Raw genomic sequence first — 24,438 nt, forward strand, 5'->3', positions numbered from 1 at the left:
GCAATAATAAAGTATTATATATTTCCTTATATCATGATAAATGTTTATTATTCATGCTAGAATTGTATTAACCGGAAACATAATACATGTGTGAATACATAGACAAACAGAGTGTCACTAGTATGCCTCTACTTGACTAGCTCATTAATCAAAGATGGTTATGTTTCCTAGCCATAGACATGAGTTGTCATTTGATTAACGGGATCACCTCATTAGGAGAATGACGTGATTGACATGACCCATTCCGTTAGCTTAGCACCCGATCGTTTAGTATGTTGCTATTGCTTTCTTCATGACTTATACATGTTCCTATGACTATGAGATTATGCAACTCCCGTTTACCGGAGGAACACTTTGTGTGCTACCAAACGTCACAACGTAAATGGGTGATTATAAAGGTGCTCTACAGGTGTCTCCAAAGGTACTTGTTGGGTTGGCGTATTTCGAGATTAGGATTTGTCACTCCAATTGTCGGAGAGGTATCTCTGGGCCCACTCGGTAATGCACATCACTATAAGCCTTGCAAGCATTGTGACTAATGAGTTAGTTGCGGGATGATGTGTTACAGAACGAGTAAAGAGACTTGCCGGTAACGAGATTGAACTAGGTATCGAGATACCGACGATCAAATCTCGGGCAAGTAACATACCGGTGACAAAGGGAACAACGTATGTTGTTATGCGGTCTGACCGATAAAGATCTTCGTAGAATATGTGGGAGCCAATATGGGCATCCAGGTCCCGCTATTGGTTATTGACCGGAGACGTGTCTCGGTCATGTCTACATAGTTCTCGAACCCGTAGGGTCCGCACGCTTAACGTTACGATGACAGTTTTATTGAGTTTTGATGTACCGAAGGAGTTTGGAGTCCCGGATGAGATCGGGGATATGACGAGGAGTCTCGAAATGGTCGAGACGTAAAGATCGATATATTGGACGACTATATTCAGACTTCGGAAAGGTTCCGAGTGATTTGGGTATTTTTCGGAGTACCGGAGAGTTACGGGAATACGTATTGGGCCTTATTGGGCCATACGGGAAAGAAGGAAAAGGGCCTCAAGAGTGGCCGCACTCCTCCCCTTGGTCTGGTCCGAATTGGACTAGGGAAGGGGGGCGCCTCCTTCCTTCCTTCTCTTTTTCCCTTCCTCTTTTCCTATTCCATATGGGAGGTGGAATCCTACTAGGACTAGGGAGTCCTAGTAGGACTCCACACTTGGTGCGTCCCCTCCTAGGGCTGGCCTCCTCCTCCCTTGCTCCTTTATATACGGGGGCAGGGGCACTCCAGAGACACAACAATTGATCCTTGAGATCTCTTAGCCGTGTGCGGTGCCCCCCTCCACCATATTACACCTCGATAATACCGTTGCGGAGCTTAGGCGAAGCCCTGCGTCGGTGGAACATCATCATCGTCACCACGCCGTTGTGCTGACGAAACTCTCCCTCAACACTCGGCTGGATCGGAGTTCGAGGGACGTCATCGAGCTGAACGTGTGTAGAACTCGGAGGTGTCGTGCGTTCGGTACTTGATCGGTCGGATCGTGAAGATGTACGATTACATCAACCGCGTTGTGATAACGCTTCCATTGTCGGTCTACGAGGGTACGTGGACAACACTCTCCCCTCTTGTTGCTATGCATCACCATGATCTTGCGTGTGCGTAGGATTTTTTTTGAAATTACTACGTTCCCCAACACCTTCCTGGCTTATACAGGATACCAGGGTCTAGGATTTACAGGATCTTAGTCGGTTAGGGTAGTTGAGGAGTCATGCTGGATGTCGACTTCCTTGCCATATACTCCAAGTCTTTCGAGTCCTTCCTTCATAAGGCCCCTTGCCCGAGACATCGGCCCAGGGCATAAACTGACCTAGGGGGCCATGGACCGGCCTGCTTGGTCCGGTTTCCGGTATGATGAGGCACCCCTAAGACATAACACTGTCATATATCCAAACCAAATATCACAAATAAATATGTCGGATTAGCTATCTAAGTAACAGAAGATGCATCTTCTGTTCATTATAGGGTGCAATAGTTAGAAAAGAGAGGAAATGGAAGGTAATTCTTTGTTTAAGACCCTCAGCTTTCACAAAGCTCTTTGGTTCATCTAACCAGAGTTATAAGCATAATTCGGCGGAAATATGCAGTAACTAGCTATAGTAATTGACTCGCATAAGTTGACACATTACCTTTAGTAATTGAATTGCACAAGACCATTAAGGATTTAACTAGCAACATTTTTACAGTACACTGGCAAAAAAACATGTTGAATGGAGTTAGTTGGAATGGAAAGGATGATCTTGTCGATGCGCACCAAGAAACCACATATGCAAGAGGATGATAATCATGTCGATGGTCAATTTTGGATGTCGTCCATTAACCCTGCAACAGAGGCAATTTGAAGAACTCTGGTCACTATTACAACATGCAAATTTAGTTGAAGTATGTGTTTGGATTGTTCTCACTGGCAAATAAAATGCAGTACATGCTTAGAGCAAATATAAATAGAAAAGTGCATGCCGACATAATTTATTTGGAACTAATATTTTTTGCCAAATCCCGAGGACAGCCAATTCAGGTAAGGTAGCCTCAAATAAACTAGAAATTAAAATCATACCAACCAGGACTAGCCCTTGATGGAACTTTTTGATGAACAAAAGCATGCACCCAGCGGAGGCCCGACGGGATGCACAAATTATATCCTACTCTACCTATACAACTAGTTGATGCCCAGTTCTTTAACCTAGAAACCCGAATACATATGCAAAACATGAGGGCTTGACCATTAGAGAAGATTGTAAATGAAAAAGGGAAACAAAGGTAAGGAAACCTGAATATAAATATTGATATTTATCATTCACTCCACCATTCAGCTTTTATTTCTACAAAAATATGAGGGTGTGGGCACAGAAATGTCGTGGGAATAGAGCATTTAGAATTGGCTACTAATGGAAATACATGCACAACTAAACTCCACGATTGAGATATCAGTGCCACATTTCAACCACCCTAAACATGTAAAGCAATGCAAGCTTGACATTAGGTTTCAACAAAACTTATAAGAATTAATATTTATATATCTACTTCATGTAGGAGCATGCTAATCATAAATTCCGAAAAAACATACTCACCGGAGCTAAGATAGACAAAACATTTTGTTGAACCATAGGTTTTGAAGATGTTGTGTATTTTTGTGCATCTAGTGTTACTTGTTGAGGCCTCCTGTGAGAGCCTCACTATAATTTTCTTAAGCATCGGCGCAGATACAAGTAGTAGTTTGAGTAAATCAAACTCATGGTCCACTCCTTCAAATCCGTCAATTTCCACTTCTTCAAGAGCAGTCAAGGAGATCGGTTGGGATCTCCAGTTTGTGGACTCACAAGGACAATCCGTTGGGCATGTTTCTTTTACCTAGGACCAAAAAGTAAATGTAAACTACTACACAATCAATTATCAATATATAGTGAAAGCATATATTAATTACCACTGATCTTAATTTGATGATCTTAAGCCTCTGCAGTGAACTAGGAATTCGATTAATATTAAGGAGATAAAACACGAGTGCTCCAAAAACATGTCCATCTGTTTTGAGATCTAGATCCAAAAGAGAGAAGTCAACAACCATATGCTTCTCTATCTCCTCTGCAAAGTTGGGCTCATCGGAGAAAAGTGACGAGTTCTGAAAAAATATTTTTGCAAGATATATGTAATTCATAAACTTTAGTTTAGTATGTTATTCCACTAAATTGAAAAGGAGAGGGGACGTACAACACTTGCACGAATATGCAGCAAAGGGAGTTGTCCTTGTCTCTCTGCCGCCTGCAGTCCCAGCAACTCGAGATACCAAAGATAAAAAACAATAGACTCCTCTATGTAGTAGCAGTACCACCAGCTTTCTCCATAATTGGTGCAAAGACCGAAATGTTGACGTCCAACATCACGGTAAAGAGAATCTCTAGTTTCTTAAGCATGGGGGCTATAATGTTGACCCGTTCTGTCGAGAAGGGCCTCACAACAAGATCCTGGAGTGACGGCGAATTCACCCTTAGATCACACGTCTCGAATAAAATGCCGCTGAGGAGGAGGGTGCACAACCGTGGGCAACATGAGAGCAAGGCATCGAGGTTGCCATTACAGTGTAATAGGGACAACATCTCGAGCATAGGGAACTCGACGCCGACTGGCACAGAGCGAATGAATACATGGTCCAACATGATGGAGGTGGTGCGGTGGAAGCAAGGCAGATCAATGATGATGGACTTGCCTAATAGACCCATGCTCGAAGGGAAGGAGGCGACGAACTCCTTCGGCTCAAGTTCCGCGGCGACGGACAACAACGAGTTGACTTGGGCAGTGCTTGCCATGTCCTGCCTGGGGGCACGGATCTCCAACAGGGAAACTGCAGGAGGACAAGAGATCTGGCCGAGTGCCGGCTCAATCGAGTCGAACACGACATCACGAAAGATGATCTGGCGGAGGCAGGCCCAGAGGCCGCGCCATCACCGTGAGAGGATGCTTGTGCGTGCTGCAACGCTGATGCAGGGGAGCCTAGCAAGGATGAGGAGGAGTAGATCATCGGGAAGGGTGCTGGTGTGATCTGGATCTAGAAAACCCAGACGACACCCAGATCTGAAATCCATCGAAGCTTTTGCAAAACACCACTGTTCCCCTCCAAGAGAGATGGGGGCGGAAGAAACCAAGGGGAGGACGCCGGGCAGAGGGGAGGGGGAGGAGTGGGTGAAGCAGTGGTGGTGTTTGGTGGCGTTGAGAGGATGGGTGGTAGCGGAGATTTGGTGGTGTGTGGTGGCGTCAATTTGTTTGAGGAAAGTTGCTTATTCGATGATGGTAAAATTATGGATTCCATATTTGACCCTGGAGACTTCAAACTTCGTTCTTGAAGCTAGGTCTAGATTTCATTCTTAATATGTCACTACAGACATGTCGGTTTTTTGTTTCATGGATGAAATTACCCCTTATTGTATGTGGGTCAGCCCTGCTACTCGCCCGCGTGATACATGCCTCTCTCCCAGCACCGCCTCAATCTAGCAAATTTTCATATGGCTCATCTCCCCACCCCTTGCAAAGTTGCAATGAATAGCTTGGCCTTCAATAGAGCCTCACACACTAAAAAACACTTCTGTGATAATACGTGTTTGTCACAGTAGGTCACGTTTTCTGTCATGCATGTACATTAGTGATGATTTTATGACAGAATCAAGATAGTCATATATGTGTTGTCATAGAAGTGTTCCAGGACAATAATACATTTATCATCATGCAAGTGTTTACTTTCATGACGATAAATGGCGCATCATGAAAGTGACTTCGTCAAGGGTAAATGACACGTGGCAGCCAACGTAACGGGTCGCCATTAAGCTATCGGGTCCGAAACCGACACCCAACAGTTTTCCATGTGTCAATTTCTCATTCTCCAATGGTACCACGCGTTAGCTCTGTGTTGCGATAGGTGTCGCCATCCAATGGAGGAGATGCACCTATGAAACTTTGACACGTGGCACATGACCCAACAGTGGTCAATTTAGGTTAAAATGGACGTCTGAGTCAAAGTTAGCGGGCTAGCCCATTTACGGCATGTTTGCATCTGGCCCATTTACAACCATGACCTATATGAGTGTTGCCAATTTGTCCCGTCAATGGCCCAATTAACGATTGATACGTCTCCAACGTATCTATAATTTATGAAGTATTCATGCTATTATATTATCTGTTTTGGATGTTTATGGGCTTTATTAAACACTTATATATTATTTTTGGGACTAACCTATTAACCCAGAGCCCAGTGCCAGTTCCTGTTTTTTCCCTTGTTTCAGTGTTTCGCAGAAAAGGAATATCAAACGGAGTGCAAACGGAATGAAACCTTCGGGAAAGTTATTTTTGGAACGGGAGCAATCCAGAAGACTTGGAGTATACGTAAGGGAAGCAACGAGGAAGGCACGAAGTAGGGGGGCGCGCCCACCCCCTGGGCGCGCCCTCCACCCTCGTGGGCCGCTCGTGGCTCCCCTTATGTATTTCTTCCGCCTATATATACCCATATACCCTAAAACCATCGGGGAACAGAATAGATCGGGAGTTCCGCCGCCGCAAGCCTCTGTAGCCACCAAAAACCAATCGGGACCCTGTTCCGGGACCCTGCCGGAGGGGGGATCCCTCTCCGGTGGCCATCTTCATCATCCCGGCGCTCTCCATGACGAGGAGGGAGTACCAGTAGCTATGTGTTTGATCTCTCTCTCTCTCTCGTGTTCTTGAGGTGATAGGATCTTGATGTATCGCGAGCTTTGCTATTATAGTTGGATCTTATGATGTTTCTCCCCCTCTACTCTCTTGTAATGGATTGAGTTTTCCCTTTGAAGTTATCTTATCGGATTGAGTCTTTAAGGATTTGAGAACACTTGATGTATGTCTTGTCGTGCTTATCTGTGGTGACAATGGGATATCACGTGATCCACTTGATGTATGTTTTGGTGATCAACTTGCGGGTTCCGCCCATGAACCTATGCATAGGGGTTCGCACACGTTCTCGTCTTGACTCTCCGGTAGAAACTTTGGGGCACTCTTTGAAGTACTTTGTGTTGGTTGAATAGATGAATATGAGATTGTGTGATGCATATTGTATAATCATGCCCACGGATACTTGAGGTGACACTGGAGTATCTAGGTGACATTAGGGTTTTGGTTGATATGTGTCTTAAGGTGTTATTCTAGTACAAACTCTTGAATAGATCGATCCGAAAGAATAACTTTGAGGTGGTTCCGTACCCTACCATAATCTCTTCGTTTGTTCTCCGCTATTAGTGTCTTTGGAGTGACTCTTTGTTGCATGTTGAGGGATTGTTATATGATCTAATTATGCTATTATTGTTGAGAGAACTTGCACTAGTGAAAGTATGAACCCTAGGCCTTGTTTCCTAGCATTGCAATACCGTTTACGATCACTTTTATCACTAGTTACCTTGCTGTTTTTATATTTTCAGATTATAAATACCCATATCTACTATCCATTTTGCACTTGTATCACCATCTCTTCGCCGAACTAGTGCACCTATACAATTTACCATTGTATTGGGTGTGTTGGGGACACAAGAGACTCTTTGTTATTTTGTTGCAGGGTTGTTTGAGAGAGACCATCTTCATCCTATGCCTCCCACGGATTGATAAACCTTAGGTCATCCACTTGAGGGAAATTTGCTACTGTCCTACAAACCTCTGCACTTGGAGGCCCAACAACGTCTACAAGAAGAAGGTTGCGTAGTAGACATCAAGCTCTTTTCTGGCGCCGTTGCCGGGGAGGTGAGTGCTTGAAGGTATATCTTTAGATCTTGCAATCGAATATTTTAGTTTCTTGTTTTATCACTAGTTTAATTTATAAAATAAAACTAAAAAAATGGAATTGAGTTTGTCTCATACGCTTCATCTTTTTAATATCTTTCGTAAGTATGATGAAAAGGAAAATTGTGCTCAAGTGCTAGAAGAAGAAGCCTATAAAATGTTTGGCACTAAATCTTTGAATGATGAGCATGATTGCAATGTTGTTAGTATGAACTCTTTGAATATCCATATTACTAATGATGATTGCACTAGTTATGATGAAAATGTCTCCTATAAACATGTCAATTTTTGTGAAGTGCATTGGGTTTGCAAGTACACACCAAATAGGGAAGATAGATATTGCAAGAGGCATAAGCATTTAGAAACTAAATTGTTGCAAGAAAGGCTAGATGTTTGTGCTGAAAATTTAAATTTTCTTAGCCGTACTTGTGAACTTTGCAATGAACGGGGTCATTTAACTATCTGATGCAAATTGTTTCATGATCTAATCGTGTCCAAAAATTGTGATGACTTGATTTCCCTTGCACATTATAATGAACTTAGTTTTCTTATGGGTTACGAAGAAATGAAACGTATAACTAAGCATCTTCCAGAATTTGCCCGTTATAAACTTCTTGATTTTGATCTAGAGAAAATTATATGTATTGTGCGGTGAATTGCATTGAAAATCCTTATATTGCCAATTACATAAAGACAAGAAAACAAATAGAAGATGAAGAGAATACTAATGAAAGGGAAGAGACTTCCCAATATCCTCCTATATATGATGAATCAGGTAACGAGGAGGAGCCTTCTATTCAACCAATCTCATTAATAAGGAGCTCCAAAAAGAGGATTGAACCCACACATGATGTGGTGAAGAAGAAGAAAAGAAAAAGGAAGAGAGGTAAAAAGATATCTCCCCCAAATAATGTTGCTCCTATTATTGTTGTGCCTCATGAAAATGAATCAAAAATAATTGTGGAAGATGATGCACTTGATGATGATCTCGTTATGCCTATTGCTTGTTGTGATGATTATGATTGGGAAGATAATGATACTTCTTATGATCTTGAAAATCTTTTTGGCACTTGCTTGGAAGAATATGATAATTGCTATACTATTGGCGCTATCCATACTATTAATGATGAGAGTGATTATGCTTATGATATGAAAAGGCCCAAGCTTGGGGATGCTATGTTTGAAGAAGATGATGTTTTTGAGAATATATTTTATGCAATTAATGTTTATCCCAAGCTTGGGGATGTTACGTTTAATGAAGATGATATTTTTAGCCTCCCAAGTTTTGATATGCAAATTTATAATGATGATAGCATGCCTCCTACTTATGATGATTATATTGATGAAAGTGGGTTTGGAAGAGTGTCAACTTTAGGAAGTAATGATCCAACTATTTTGGAGGATGTTGAATCTTATAATATTTATGAAAGTGGATTAGGAGAGGTCATGACTTTATTTAGTGATGAGTCCACTATCTTGGAAGAGGTTTCAATCGATTATGATGAGAACAAAGTTGCTACTTATGATGATTATTGTGATGAAACTTATGCTATAAAAAGTAGTGATGATTATATTTATAAAACTTGTCATGATTATGATTACCCTTTTTCTGAACATTACTCTTTTAATGTGGAAACAATTTATAGTATTCAAGTCTCTTATGATACTCCCACTATTCCGAATGAGAAGAATTTTGCTTATGTGGAGAGTAGTAAAATTTCTATGCAAGTAGATCATGAAAATAATGCTTTAGGTGCTGGTTATATTGTTGAATTCATTCATGATGCTACTGAAAGTTATTATGAGGGAGGAATGTATGCTTGTAGGAATTGCAATAATATCAAGTTTCCTCTCTATGTGCTTAAAATCTTGAAGTTATGCTTGTTTTACCTTCCTATGCAAGTTGATTCTTGTTCACATAAGTTGTTTGCTCACAAAATCCCTATGCATAGGAAGTGGGTTAGACTTAAATGTGCTAGTCATATTCTTCATGATGCTCTCTTTATGTTTCAATTCTTATCTTTTATGTGAGCATCATTGAAATCATCATGCTTAGCTAGGGGCGTTAAACATTAGCGCTTGTTGGGAGGCAACCCAATTTTATTTTAGTTTCTTGATTTTTGGTTCTGCTTAGGAATAAATAATCCATCTAGCTTCTGTTTAGATGTGGTTTTGTGTTTTAATTAGTGTTTGTGCCAAGTAGAACCTTTGGGAAGACTTGGGGTGAAGTCTTTATGATCATGCTGTAAAAAACAGAAACTTTAGCTCTCACGAGATTAGCTAAAACTTTTTACTGGAGTGTGCTATTTAGTTGATTATTTTTGCAGATGATTAATAGACAAATTCCTCAGGCCCATAAATTTATTTAAGAATTTTTGGAGTTCCAGAAGTATACGTTTGATACAGATCACTACATACTGTTCTGTTTTTGAAAGATTCTGTTTTCATTGTGTTGTTTGCTTATTTTGATGAATCTATGAATAGTATCGGAGGGTATGAACCATAGAGAAGTTGGAATACAGTAGATTTAACACCAATACAAATAAATAATGAGTTCATTACAGTACCTTGAAGTGGTGTTTTGTTTTCTTTCGCTAACGGAGCTCACGAGATCTTCTGTTAAGTTTTGTGTTGTGAAGTTTTCAAGTTTTGGGTAAAGATTCGATGGACTATGGAATAAGAAGTGGCAAGAGCCTAAGCTTGGGGATGCCCAAGGAACCCCAAGGTAATATTCAAGGACAACCAAAAGCCTAAGCTTGGGGATGCCCCGGATGGCATCCGCTCTTTCGTCTTTGTTCGTCGGTAACTTTACTTGGAGCTATATTTTTATTCACCACATGATATGTGTTCTGCTTGGAGCGTCATTTTATTTTCTTTATCTTTGCTTGCTGTTTGAATAAAATACCAAGATCTGAAATTCTTAAATGAGAGAGAGTCCTCGCATAGCTACATAATTATTTAACTACTCATTAATCTTCACTTATATCTTTTTGGAGTAGTTTGTCATTTACTCGTGTGCTTCACTTATATTCTATGAGTAAATGGTTGAATGAATTGAATATCATAAATCTGAAATTATATATGTTTCATATGCTTATCCCATGGGGAGTAATGACTTTACATATAAGAAGTATAGGTGGTAAATTCATTGAAGGTTAGCAAACATTGTATTGGTCACTTGAACAATTCATGAAAGAATATTGAAGGAAGAGAGATTTCACATATAAATATACTATCTTGGACATCTTTTGCAATTGTGAGCACTCATTAAAATATGACATGCTAAAAGGTTGATGTTGGACAAGGAAGACAAGGTAATGGGTTATGTTTTCTTATATCCGAAATAAAGTATATTGTCATGGATCGCCCAACGCGTTGAGCTTGCCTTTCCCCCTCATGCTAGCCAAATTCCTTGCACCAAGTAGAGATACTACTTGTGCTTCCAAACATCCCTTAAACCAGTATTGCCATGAGAGTGCACCATACCTACCTATGGATTGAGTAAGATCCTTCAAGTAAGTTGTCATCGGTGCATGCAATAAAAATTGCTCTCTAAATATGTACGATCTTTTAGTGTGGAGAAAATAAGCTTTATACGATCTTGTGATATGGAAGAAATAAAAGCGATGGACTGCATAATAAAGGTCCCTATCACAAGTGGCAATATAAAGTGACATTCCCTCGCATTAAGATTTTGTGCATCCAACTATAAAAGCGCATGGCAACCTCTGCTTCCCTCTGCGAAGGGCCTATCTTTTACTTTTATGCAAGAGTCATGGTGATCTTCATCTTTCCTTTTTTCATTTTATCCTTTGGCAAGCACCTCGTGTTGGAAAGATTCTGATATATATATATCCAATTGGATGTAAGGCATCATGAACTATTATTGTTGACATTACCCTTGAGGTAAAAGGTTGGGAGGCGAATCTATAAGCCCCTATCTTTCTCTGTGTCTGATTAAAACTTTGAACCCATAAATATCGTGTGAGTGTTAGCAATTGTGAAAGACTAAATGATAGTTGAGTATGTGGAGTTTGCTAAATCAAAGCTCTAACATAGACTCTTCCTGAAAATAAGATGAATTGTAATTTACAAGGTTTACATAAGGAGGGAGAATGCCGGCTGCTGGAATTCTGGGCTGGAAAAGGAGCAAATATTAGAGACCTATTCTGCACAACTCCAAAAGTCCTGAAACTCCACGAAAGTTATTTTTGGAAATAATAAAAAATATTGAGCAGAAGAAATACGTCAGGGGGCCCTCCACCTGGCCACGAGGGTGGGGGGCGCGCCCTACCCCCCTGGGCGCGCCCCCTGCCTCGTGGGCCCCCTGTTGGCCCTCCGGTGCCCATCTTCTGCTATATGAAGTCTTTCGTCCGAAGAAAAATCATAAGCAAGCTTTCGGGACGAGACTCCGCCGCCACGAGGCGGAACCTTGGCGAAACCAATCTAGGGCTCCGGCAGAGCTGTTCTGCCGGGGACACTTCCCTCCGGGAGGGGGAAATCATCGCCATCGCCATCACCAACGCTCCTCTCATCGGGAGAGGGCAATCTCCATCAACATCTTCACTAGGACCATCTCCTCTCAAACCCTAGTTCATCTCTTGTATCCAATTCTTGTCTCCAAGTCTGGGATTGGTACCTGTAGGTTTCTAGTAGTGTTGATTACTCCTTGTAGTTGATGCTAGTTGGTTTATTTGGTGAAAGATCATATGTTCAGATCCTTTATGCATATTAATACTCCTCTGATTATGAACATGAATATGCTTTGTGAGTAGTTACCTTTGTTCCTGAGGACATGGGAGAAGTCTTGCTATTAGTAGTCATGTGAATTTGGTATTCGTTCGATATTTTGATGAGATGTATGTTGTCTATCCTCTAGTGGTGTTATGTGAATGTCGACTACATAACACTTCACCATTATTTGGGCCTAGAGGAAGGCATTGGGAAGTAATAAGTAGATGATGGGTTGCTAGAGTGACAGAAGCTTAAACCCTAGTTTATGCGTTGCTTCGTAAGGGGCTGATTTGGATCCATATGTTTCATGCTATGGTTAGGTATACCTTAATACTTTTGTTGTAGTTGCGGATGCTTGCAATAGAGGTTAATCATAAGTGGGATGCTTGTCCAAGTAAGGACAGCACCCGAGCACCGGTCCACCCACATATCAAATTATCAAAGTACCGAACGCGAATCATATGAACGTGATGAAAACTAGCTTGACGATAATTCCCATGTGTCCTCGGGAGCGTTTTTCCTTTATATAAGAGTTTGTCCAGGCTTGTCCTTTGCTACAAAAAGGATTGGGCCACCTTTCTGCACTTTATTTACTTTTGTTACTTGTTGCTCGTTACAAATTATCTTGTCACAAAACTATCTGTTACCTATAATTTCAGTGCTTGCAGAGAACACTTTGCTGAAAACCACTTATCATTTCCTTCTGCTCCTCGTTGGGTTCGACACTCTTACTTATCGAAAGGACTACGATAGATCCCCTATACTTCTGGGTCATCAAGACTCTTTTCTGGCGTCGTTGCTGGGGAGTAAAGCGCCTTTGGTAGGTGGTATTTGGTAAGGAAAAATTTATATAGTGTGCTGAAATTTACCGTCACTTGTTACTATGGAAAGTAATCCTCTGAGGGGCTTGTTCGGGGTATCTTCACCCCGACCAGTAGAGCAAAGAGTTGCTCCTCAACCTACTAAAGATGAAAATGTCTACTTTGAAATTCCTTCGGGTATGTTAGAAAAACCGCTAGCTAATCCTTTTGCAGGAGACGGAACAAAGCATTCTGATGAGCACCTAATCTATGTGGATGAAGTTTGTGGATTATTTAAGCTTGCAGCCGTGCCCGGTGATGTTATTAAGAAGAAGGTCTTCCCTTTATCTTTGAAGGGAGATGCATTGACATGGTATAGGCTATGTGATGATACGGGATCATAGAACTACAAACGATTGAAATTGGAATTTCATTAGAAATTTATCCTATGCATCTTGTTCATCATGATCGCAATTATATATATAATTTTTGTCCTCATGAAGGAAAAAGCATCGCTCAAGCTTGGAGGAGGCTTAAATTAATGTTATATTCATGCCCCAATCATGAGCTTCCAAGATAAATAATTATTCAAAGTTTTTATGCTCGGCTTTCTGATAACAATCGCACCATGCTTGATACTTCTTGTGCTGGCTCTTTTATGATGAAGACTATTGAATTCAAATGGGATTTATTGGATAGAATTAAACGCAACTCTGAAGATTGGGATCTCGACAAAGGTAAGGAGTCAGGTATGACACCTAAGTTTGATTGTGTTAAATCTTTTATGGATACCGATGTTTTCCATAAGTTTAGCACTAAATATGGACTTGACTCTGAGATAGTAGCTTCTTTCTGTGAATCTTTTGCTGCTTATGTTGATCTCCCTAAGGAGAAGTGGTTTAAATATCATCCTCCGATAGAAGTAAAAGTAGCTGCACCTATTAAAGTTGAATAAAAGACTATCACTTATAATGATCCTATTGTTCCTACTTCTTATGTTGAGAAACCACCTTTCCCTGTTAGGATAAAGGATCATGCTAAAGCTTCAACTGTGGTCCGTAAAAGCAATATTAGAACTTATACACCTCCTGAGCAAATTAAAGTTGAACCCAATATTGCTATTGTTAAAGATCTATTGTCTGATAATATCGATGGGCATGTTATTCATTTCCGTGATGAAACTGCTAGAATTGCCAAACCTTGTGCTAAAGATAAACATAGACGTGTGGTAGGCATGCCTGTTATTTCTGTTAAAATAGGAGATCATTGTTATCATGGCTTATGTGATATGGGTGCTAGTGCTAGTGCAATACCTATTGACTTATACAAAGAAATTAAGCATGATATCGCACCTACTGAGTTAGAAGATATTGATGTCACAATTAAACTTGCCAATAGAGATACTATTTCACCAATGGGAATTGTTAGAGATGTTGAAGTCTTGTGTGGGAAAACTAAATATCCTGCTGATTTTATTGTTCTTGGTTCCCCACAAGATAGCTTTTGTCCCATTATATTTGGTAGACCCTTCTTGAACACTGTTAATGCTAGGATAGACTGCGAAAAGGATGTTGTTACTATTGGTCTAGGTGATATGTCTCATGAGTTTAATTTCTCTAAATTTCGTAGACAACACCGTGAAGAGGAATTGCCTAGTAAGGATGAAATAATTGGTCTTTCTTCTATTGATGTACCTCCTAGTGATCCTTTAGAACAATATTTGCTAGACCATGAAAATGATATATTTATGAATGAAAGAAGGGACATAGATGAAGTATTCTTTAAACAGGAACCTATCCTGAAACACAATTTGCCTGTTAAAATCCTAGGGGATCCTCCTCCACCCAAGGGTGATCCCGTGTTCGAGCTTAAACCGTTGCCTGATACTCTTAAATATGCTTATCTTGATGAGAAAAAGATATATCCTGTTATTATTAGTGCTAACCTTTCAGAGCATGAAGAAGCCAGATTATTGAAAACTCTGAAGAAGCACCGTGCTGCTATTGGATATACTCTTGATGATCTTAAGGGCATTAGTCCCACTCTATGCCAACACAAAATAAATTTGGAGAAAGATGCCAAACCAGTTCGTGATCATCAACGACGGCTGAATCCTAAGATGAAAGAAGTGGTAAGAAAGGAAATACTAAAGCTCCTTGAGGCAGGTATAATTTATGCCGTTGCTGATAGTCAGTGGGTAAGTCCTGTCCATTGTCTTCCTAAGAAAGGAGGTATTACTGTCGTTCCTAATGATAAAGATGAATTGATTCCGCAAAGAATTATTACAGGTTATAGGGTGGTAATTGATTTCCGCAAATTAAATAAGGCTACTAAAAAGATCATTACCCCTTACCTTTTATTGATCAAATGCTAGAAAGATTATCCAAACATACACATTTTTGCTTTCTAGATGGTTATTCTGGTTTCTCTCAAATACCTGTGTCAGCTGATGATCAATCAAAGACCACTTTTACTTGCCCTTTCGGTACTTTTTCTTATAGACGTATGCCTTTTGGTTTATGTAATGCACCCGCTACCTTTCAAAGATGCATGATGGCTATATTCTCTGACTTTTGTGAAAAGATTTGTGAGGTTTTCATGGACGATTTTTCCGTCTATAGATCCTCTTTTGATGATTGCTTGAGCAACCTTGATCGAGTTTTGCAGAGATGTGAAGAAACTAATCTTGTCTTGAATTGGGAAAAGTGCCACTTTATGGTTAATGAAGGTATTGTCTTGGGGCATAAGGTTTCTGAAAGAGGTATTGAAGTTGATAAAGCCAAGGTTGATGCTATTGAAAAGATGCCATGTCCCAAGGACATCAAAGGTATAAGAAGTTTCCTTGGTCACGCCGGATTTTATAGGAGGTTCATTAAGGACTTCTCAAAAATTTCTCGGCCTCTGACTAATTTATTACAAAAAGATATACCATTTGTCTTTGATAATGATTGTGTAGAAGCATTTGAAATACTTAAGAAAGCATTGATCTCTGCACCTATTGTTCAGCCACCTGATTGGAATTTACCCTTTGAAATTATGTGTGATGCTAGTGATTATGCTGTAGGTGCTATTCTAGGGCAAAGAGTTGATAAGAAATTAAATGTTATTCAATATGCTAGTAAAACTCTAGACAATGCTCAGACAAATTATGCTACTACTGAAAAAGAATTCTTAGCAGTTGTATTTGCTTGTGATAAGTTCAGGCCTTATATTGTTGATTCTAAAGTAACTATTCACACGGATCATGCTGCTATTAAATATCTTATGGAAAAGAAAGATGCTAAACCTAGACTTATTAGATGGGTTCTCTTGCTACAAGAATTTGATTTGCATATTGTTGATAGAAAGGGAGCTGAGAACCCCGTTGCAGACAACTTGTCTATGTTAGAAAATGTTCTTGATGACCCACTACCTATTGATGATAGCTTTCCGGATGAACAATTAAATGTCATAAATGCTTCTCGTACTGCTCCATGGTATGTTGATTATGCTAATTATATTGTTGCTAAATTTATACCACCTAGTTTCACATACCAGCAAAAGAAAAAGTTTTTCTATGATTTGAGACATTACTTTTGGGATGACCCACATCTTTATAAAGAAGGAGTAGATGGTGTTATTAGACGTTGTGTACCTAAGCATGAACAGGAACAGATCCTACGCAAGTGTCACTCCGAGGCTTATGGAGGACACCACGCTGGAGATAGAACTGCACATAAGGTATTGCAATCCGGTTTTTATTGGCCTACTCTCTTCAAGGATGCCCATAAGTTTGTCTTATCTTGTGACGAATGTCAAAGAATAGGTAATATTAGTAGACGTCAAGAAATGCCTATGAACTATTCACTCATTATTGAACCATTTTGAGGTTTGGGGCTTTGACTATATGGGACCTTTTCCTGCCTCTAATGGTTACACACATATTTTAGTTGCTGGTGATTATGTTACTAAGTGGGTAGAAGCTATTCCAACTAGTAGTGCTGATCATAACACCTCTATTAAAATGCTTAAAGAAGTTATTTTTCCGAGGTTTGGAGTCCCTAGATATTTAATGACTGATGGTGGTTCACATTTTATTCATGGTGCTTTTCGAAAAATGCTTGCTAAATATGATGTTAATCATAGAATTGCATCTCCCTATCACCCGCAGTCTAGTGGTCAAGTAGAATTGAGTAACAGAGAGCTCAAATTAATTTTGCAAAAGACTGTTAATAGATCTAGAAAGAATTGGTCCAAGAAACTTGATGATGCATTATGGGCCTATAGAACTGCATATAAAAATCCTATGGGTATGTCTCCGTATAAAATGGTTTATGTAAAAGCATGTCACTTACCTCTCGAACTAGAACATAAGGCTTATTGGGCTATTAAAGAGCTCAATTATGATTTCAAACTTGCTGGTGAGAAGAGGTTATTTGACATTAGCTCACTTGATGAATGGAGAACCCAAGCCTATGAGAATGCCAAATTGTTTAAAGAAAAAGTTAAAAGATGGCATGACAAAAGAATACAAAAGCGTGAGTTTAATGTAGGTGATTATGTATTGCTATACAACTCTCGTTTAAGATTTTTTGCAGGAAAACTTCTCTCTAAATGGGAAGGCCCTTACGTTATCGAGGAGGTCAATCGTTCCGGTGCCATAAAAATCAACAACTTCGAAGGCACAAACCCGAAGGTGGTGAACGGTCAAAGAATCAAACATTATATCTCAGGTAATCCCATAAATGTGGAAACTAATGTTATTGAAACCGTAACCCCGGAGGAATACATAAGGGACACTTTCCGGAACGTTTCAGACTCCGAAAAGGAGTAGGTATGTGGTACGGTAAGTAAACCGACTCCAAAACAGTTTTTATGGCAATATTTCTCCGTTTTGGAATATTTAGAAAAATAGAAAAATAAGAAGAAGTCGGGAAGGACACGAGGCCTCCACGAGGGTGGAGGGAGCGCCCTACCCTACTGGGCGTGCCCCCCTACCTCGTGGGCACCTCGTGTGCTCTCCGGACTCCGTTTTCTTGCACGTTACGCATTTTGGTCGGTAAAAATTCATTATATAATCTCCCGAAGGTTTTGACTCCTGTATCACGCAATTGTCCTCTGTTCTTGTTTCGAGCTGTTCTCTGTCAGGGTTGTCAAGGCCAGGCATCATGTCTTCCCCCGCCTCCAACAATGGTGACAATGATGCTTGGCTAATGAAGATAGAGCTGAAGAAGGAAGAACCCATGGAGATCAACAAGGATGAAGGGATCAAGAAGGCCACGGAGGACCAAGTTCCGGCAACAGAAGACATCCTTCAACTTGATCACAATCTTCTTACCCCAACTGAGATCGAAGCTTTCAAGATGATTGAGCTAGCTCGTATACAAAACAAGTATCTCACACGTGAAAATATTTTGTTGAAGGAGCATATTGTTGCACTCAAGGGCATTATCCGCAAGCTGGAGGATCTCTTACGCTTGATGTGCGACTACCCATCATCACCACCATCCTCTTCACCAACAAAGGAGACATAATCACATGGGTATGGGCACTCCCCTTGGCAACTGCCAAGCTTGGGGGAGATGCCCCAGTATCGTATCACAACCACATCTCCTATCTTTACCGTTTTTCTTAGTTCGATCCTATTTAGTAGTATCTTGATCTAGTAGAATAAAAGTTTTGGTATGATCTAGTTTTGAGTTTTGCTTTATGATCTCTCTTTGTAATCGAGTCCGTGAGCTATATAATAAAAATTGGTGTTGAGTCAAGGGCTTGATTATCTTGCTATGATCTTGAGTGAATAAAAGAAAAGAGAAAAAAATAATAAAAAGAAACAAAGAGATCATATTGATCTTATGAAGAGTAATGACTTCACATAGAAAGAGTATGATGATTAAAAATTGTTGAGAGTTGACAAACATAGCTTTGGTCATCGTTGCAATTAATAGGAAGTAATAAAGAAAGAGAGGTTTCACATATAAATATACTATCTTGGACATCTTTTATGCTCATTAAAATATGACATGCTAAAGAGTTGATGTTGGACAAGGAAGACAACGTAATGGGTTATGTTTTCTTATATTTGAGATAAAGTATATTGTCATGGATCATCCAACATGTTGAGCTTGCCTTTCCCCCTCATGCTAGCCAAATTCTTTGCACCAAGTAGAGATACTACTTGTGCTTCCAAATACCCCTAAACCCAGTTTTGCCATGAGAGTCCACCATATCTACCTATGGATTGAGTAAGATCCTTCAAGTAAGTTGTCATCGGTGCAAGCAATAAAAATTGCTCTCTAAATATGTATGATTGATTGGCGTGGAGGAAATAAGCTTTATACGATCTTGTGATGTGGAAGAAATAAAAGCGACGGACTGCATAATAAAGGTTCATATCACAAGTGGCAATATAAAGTGACGTTCTTTCGCATTAAGATTTTGTGCATCCAACCTTGAAAGCGCATGGCAACCTCTGCTTCCCTCTGCGAAGGGCCTATCTTTTATTATTATCTTCTACCTTATGCAAGAGTCATGGTGATCTTCACCTTTCCTTTTTACATTTTATCCTTTGGCAAGCACAGGATGTTGGAAAGATTCTGATATATATATATATATATATATATATATATATATATATATATATATATATATATAAAAAATTGGATGTGGGTTAGCATGAATTCTTATTGTTGACATTACCCTTGAGGTAAAAGGTTGGGAGGCGAAACTATAAGCCCCTATCTTTCTCTGTGCCCGATTAAAACTCCGTAACCACAAGTATTGTGTGAGTGTTAGCAATTATGAAAGACTAAATGATAGTTGAGTATGTGGACTTGCTAGAAAGCTCTGACATAGACTCTTTCTGATGTTATGATAAATTGCAATTGCCTCAATGACTGAGATTATAGTTTGTTAGTTCTCAATAAAGTTTCTGACTTATACTTTGCATTGTGAATAGATTATTACTTGAGCATAAGAAATCATATGACAATATCCATATATGTTGCTGCTATGAGAATAATCATGATGCCATCATGTCCGTATTTTATTTTATCGACACCTCTACCTCTAAACATGTGGACATATTTATCGTTATCGGCTTTCGCTTGAGGACAAGCGAGGTCTAAGCTTGGGGGAGTTGATACGTCCATTTTGCATCATGCTTTTATATCGATATTTATTGCATTATGGGCTGTTATTACACATTATTTCACAATACTTATGCCTATTCTCTCTTATTTTACAAGGTTTACATAAGGAGCGACATATTCTGCACAACTCCAAAAGTCCTGAAACTCCACGAAAGTTATTTTTGGAAATAATAAAAAATATTGAGCGGAAGAAATACGTCAGGGGGGCCTCCACCTGGCCACGAGGGTGGGGGCGCGCCCTACCCCCCTGGGCGCGCCCCCTGCCTCGTGGGCCCCCTGTTGGCCCTCCGGTGCCCATCTTCTGCTATATGAAGTCTTTCGTCCGAAGAAAAATCATAAGCAAGCTTTCGGGACGAGACTCCGCCGCCACGAGGCGGAACCAATCTAGGGCTCCGGCAGAGCTGTTCTGCCGGGGACACTTCCCTCCGGGAGGGGGAAATCATCGCCATCGCCATCACCAACGCTCCTCTCATCGGGAGAGGGCAATCTCCATCAACATCTTCACCAGCACCATCTCCTCTCAAACCCTAGTTCATCTCTTGTATCCAATTCTTGTCTCCAAGTCTGGGATTGGTACCTGTAGGTTGCTAGTAGTGTTGATTACTCCTTGTAGTTGATGCTAGTTGGTTTATTTGGTGAAAGATCATATGTTCAGATCCTTTATGCATATTAATACTCCTCTGATTATGAACATGAATATGCTTTGTGAGTAGTTACCTTTGTTCCTGAGGACATGGGAGAAGTCTTGCTATTAGTAGTCATGTGAATTTGGTATTCGTTCGATATTTTGATGAGATGTATGTTGTCTATCCTCTAGTGGTGTTATGTGAACGTCGACTACATAACACTTCACCATTATTTGGGCCTAGAGGAAGGCATTGGGAAGTAATAAGTAGATGATGGGTTGCTAGAGTGACAGAAGCTTAAACCCTAGTTTATGCGTTGCTTCGTAAGGGGCTGATTTGGATCCATATGTTTCATGCTATGGTTAGGTTTACCTTAATACTTTTGTTGTAGTTGTAGATGCTTGCAATAGAGGTTAATCATAAGTGGGATGCTTGTCCAAGTAAGGACAGCACCCGAGCACCGGTCCATCCACATATCAAATTATCAAAGTACCGAACGCGAATCATATGAACGTGATGAAAACTAGCTTGACGATAATTCCCATGTGTCCTCGGGAGCGCTTTTCCTTTATATAAGAGTTTGTCCAGGCTTGTCCTTTGCTACAAAAAGGATTGGGTCACCTTGCTGCACTTTATTTACTTTTGTTACTTGTTGCTCTTTACAAATTATCTTGTCAAAAAACTATCTGTTACCTATAATTTCAGTGCTTGCAGAGAACACCTTGCTGAAAACCGCTTATCATTTCCTTCTGCTCCTTGTTGGGTTCGACACTCTTACTTATTGAAAGGACTACGGTAGATCCCCTATACTTGTGGGTCATCAGGGGGCGCGCCCACCCCCCTGGGCGCGCCCTCCACCCTCGTGGGCCCCTCGTGGCTCCCTTGATGTATTTCTTTCACCTATATATACCCATATACCCTAAAACCATCAGGGAACAAAATAGATCGGGAGTTCCGCCGCCGCAAGCCTCTGTAGCCACCAAAAACCAATCGGGACCCTGTTTCGGCACCCTGCCGGAGGGGGGATCCCTCACCGGTGGCCATCTTCATCATCCCGGCGCTCTCCATGACGAGGAGGGAGTAGCTCACCCTCCGGGCTGAGGGCATGTACCAGTAGCTATGTGTTTGATCTCTCTCTCTCTCTCGTGTTCTTGAGGTGATAGGATCTTGATGTATCGCGAGCTTTGCTATTATAGTTGGATCTTATGATGTTTCTCCCCCTCTACTCTCTTGTAATGGATTGAGTTTTCCCTTTGAAGTTATCTTATCGGATTGAGTCTTTAAGGATTTGAGAACACTTGATGTATGTCTTGTCGTGCTTATCTGTGGTGACAATGGGATATCACGTGATCCACTTGATGTATGTTTTGGTGATCAACTTGCGGGTTCCGCCCATGAACCTATGCATAGGGGTTCGCACACGTTCTCGTCTTGACTCTCCGGTAGAAACTTTGGGGCACTCTTTGAAGTACTTTGTGTTGGTTGAATAGATGAATATGAGATTGTGTGATGCATATTGTATAATCATGCCCACGGATACTTGAGGTGACACTGGAGTATCTAGGTGACATTAGGGTTTTGGTTGATATGTGTCTTAAGGTGTTATTCTAGTACAAACTCTTGAATAGATCGATCCGAAAGAATAACTTTGAGGTGGTTCCGTACCCTACCATAATCTCTTCGTTTGTTCTCCGCTATTAGTGTCTTTGGAGTGACTCTTTGTTGCATGTTGAGGGATTGTTATATGATCTAATTATGCTATTATTGTTGAGAGAACTTGCACTAGTGAAAGTATGAACCCTAGGCCTTGTTTCCTAGCATTGCAATACCATTTACGCTCACTTTTATCACTAGTTACCTTGCTGTTTTCATATTTTCATATTACAAATACCCATATCTACTATCCATTTTGCACTTGTATCACCATCTCTTCACCGAACTACTGCACCTATGCAATTTACCATTGTATTGGGTGTGTTGGGGACACAAGAGACTCTTTGTTATTTGGTTGTAGGGTTGTTTGAGAGAGACCATCTTCATCCTACGCCTCCCACGGATTGATAAACCTTAGGTCATCCACTTGAGGGAAATTTGCTACTGTCCTGCAAACCTCTGCACTTGGAGGCCCAACAACGTCTACAAGAAGAAGGCTGCGTAGTAGACATCAACGATTTGACACTATTGCAGTTCATCGTCAGTTCCAGCCTGTTAACAACCTGCTATGTCTTTGGGCTCATTTGTGGCCCGATGTTCTTTCGGCCTGTTAGAGGCCCATTCCAGAGTTGGGCCAATTTCCAGCATGGTGTGTCTTTTGGCCTTTTAGCGGCTCATTCTGGAGTTGGGCCAATTTCCAGCATGGTGTGTCTTTCGGCCTATTAACAGCCCACACCACAGTTGGGCCATTTATGGTCCAAACTGACTTTTGGCCTATTAACGGCCCATGTTCTCCATGGCACAATCCTAGCCCGATCTGACTTTTGGCCTGTTAAAGGCCCGGGTTGTATATTGGCCCACTTATGGCCCGATTAGCTTTCAACCTGTTAACGACCCGACATGAAAATGGGCGAAACATGAACCGAGGTATATTTCGGCATGCTAATGGCCCGTTGGCTCGTTTCCATTATTGCGTCCGAATCAAGTTTTCAGCCTGTTAACGACTCGTCAACCAATTGGGCCTACCTTACATTTGCGCCTGCAGTGTGGCTGCAGTGTGGGTCGGGACCAACTAGTTGACGAGCGCTCCTTCGGGAGTCTCGCAACGATCACTTGCGGATGGGCGGAGAGCGCGCCACTTGGCGCACTCTCAGCCGCCGTAACGTGTCGCGCTCTGGGCGCTCCCTTCAGATTTTGTATTTTTTTCCACACACGTTTTTGGCTTTTAAATGATTTTTTCTGATTTTTTTGACATTTTGGTTTTTCACCGGTCTTCCTTAGCTTTTGGACAAAAAAAATGTCCCCAATTTTTTTCCTTGAGAAAACACGTTTTTTCTTTCGTGAAAGACACGGTTTTGCTTTCGGGAGAGGCATGGCCGTGCCTCTCGGAAACGGGAAAAAACATGTTTTATGTTTTTGTCTTCCGCGAGAGACACGGTTTTCCTTCCACCAGAGGCACGGTTGTGCTTTCGCGAGAGGCACGGCCGTGCCTCTCGGAAATGGGAAAAAACGCGTTTTCTATTTTTTTTTCTTTCATGAGAGGCACGGTTTTGCTTCCATCAAAGGCATGGTTGTGCTTTCGCGAGAGGCACGGCCGTACCTCTCGAAAACAAAAAAAACATGTTTTCTATTTTTTTCCTTCCGCGAGAGGTACGATTGTTCTTTCATGAGAGGCACAGCCGTGCCGCTCGGAAACGAAAAAAAATCATGTCTGTTTTTTTCCTTTGGTGAGAGGCACGGTTTTGCTTCTGCGAGAGGCACGGCCGTGGCGCTTTCGAAAAGGAAAAAAAATCATGCTCCCGGTTTGATTTTTTGTATGGTTTTTTCATAATTTTTTTTATCAAAACCTATCAACATGAGATCTAGTTTTGAAGATCTCGACATAAGGAATCAAACGATAAAAATGATTTGAGATTTGGACGCACGGTTTAAGAGATAAAACGTTTTGAATAAACAGATTTACGAAAAAAGAGAAAACTCTCATGTTACGACAAGTGACGCACATGCATCGCGCCATTTGTCGTAACATGAAAAGGTGAAAGTGATCTTTGCAAGGAATACTTAGTGATTTCGGTGTGGGCCTCCTTCCTTTAACTATGGAGACTAGGTGCTTGGGTTATCTATCTAGCCAGCCCATTTGAGCGATAGCAACA

The 24,438-nt window shown here is 40.8% G+C and overlaps 1 long non-coding RNA gene across 1 annotated transcript; it reads right to left on the minus strand.

Moving 5' to 3' along the window:
* Positions 1-2,158: 2,158 nt before the first annotated feature.
* On the minus strand, positions 2,159-4,744 carry LOC120976189 (uncharacterized). Its single transcript, XR_012181040.1, has 4 exons — positions 3,764-4,744; positions 3,480-3,674; positions 3,127-3,406; positions 2,159-2,377 (listed from the first exon to the last, which is right to left on the minus strand). It is a non-coding gene; the product is annotated as an uncharacterized lncRNA (long non-coding RNA).
* Positions 4,745-24,438: the final 19,694 nt, after the last annotated feature.

The sequence above is a fragment of the Aegilops tauschii genome, chromosome 3 (assembly GCF_002575655.3).
Source record: "Aegilops tauschii subsp. strangulata cultivar AL8/78 chromosome 3, Aet v6.0, whole genome shotgun sequence".
Lineage (NCBI taxonomy): Eukaryota > Viridiplantae > Streptophyta > Magnoliopsida > Poales > Poaceae > Aegilops > Aegilops tauschii.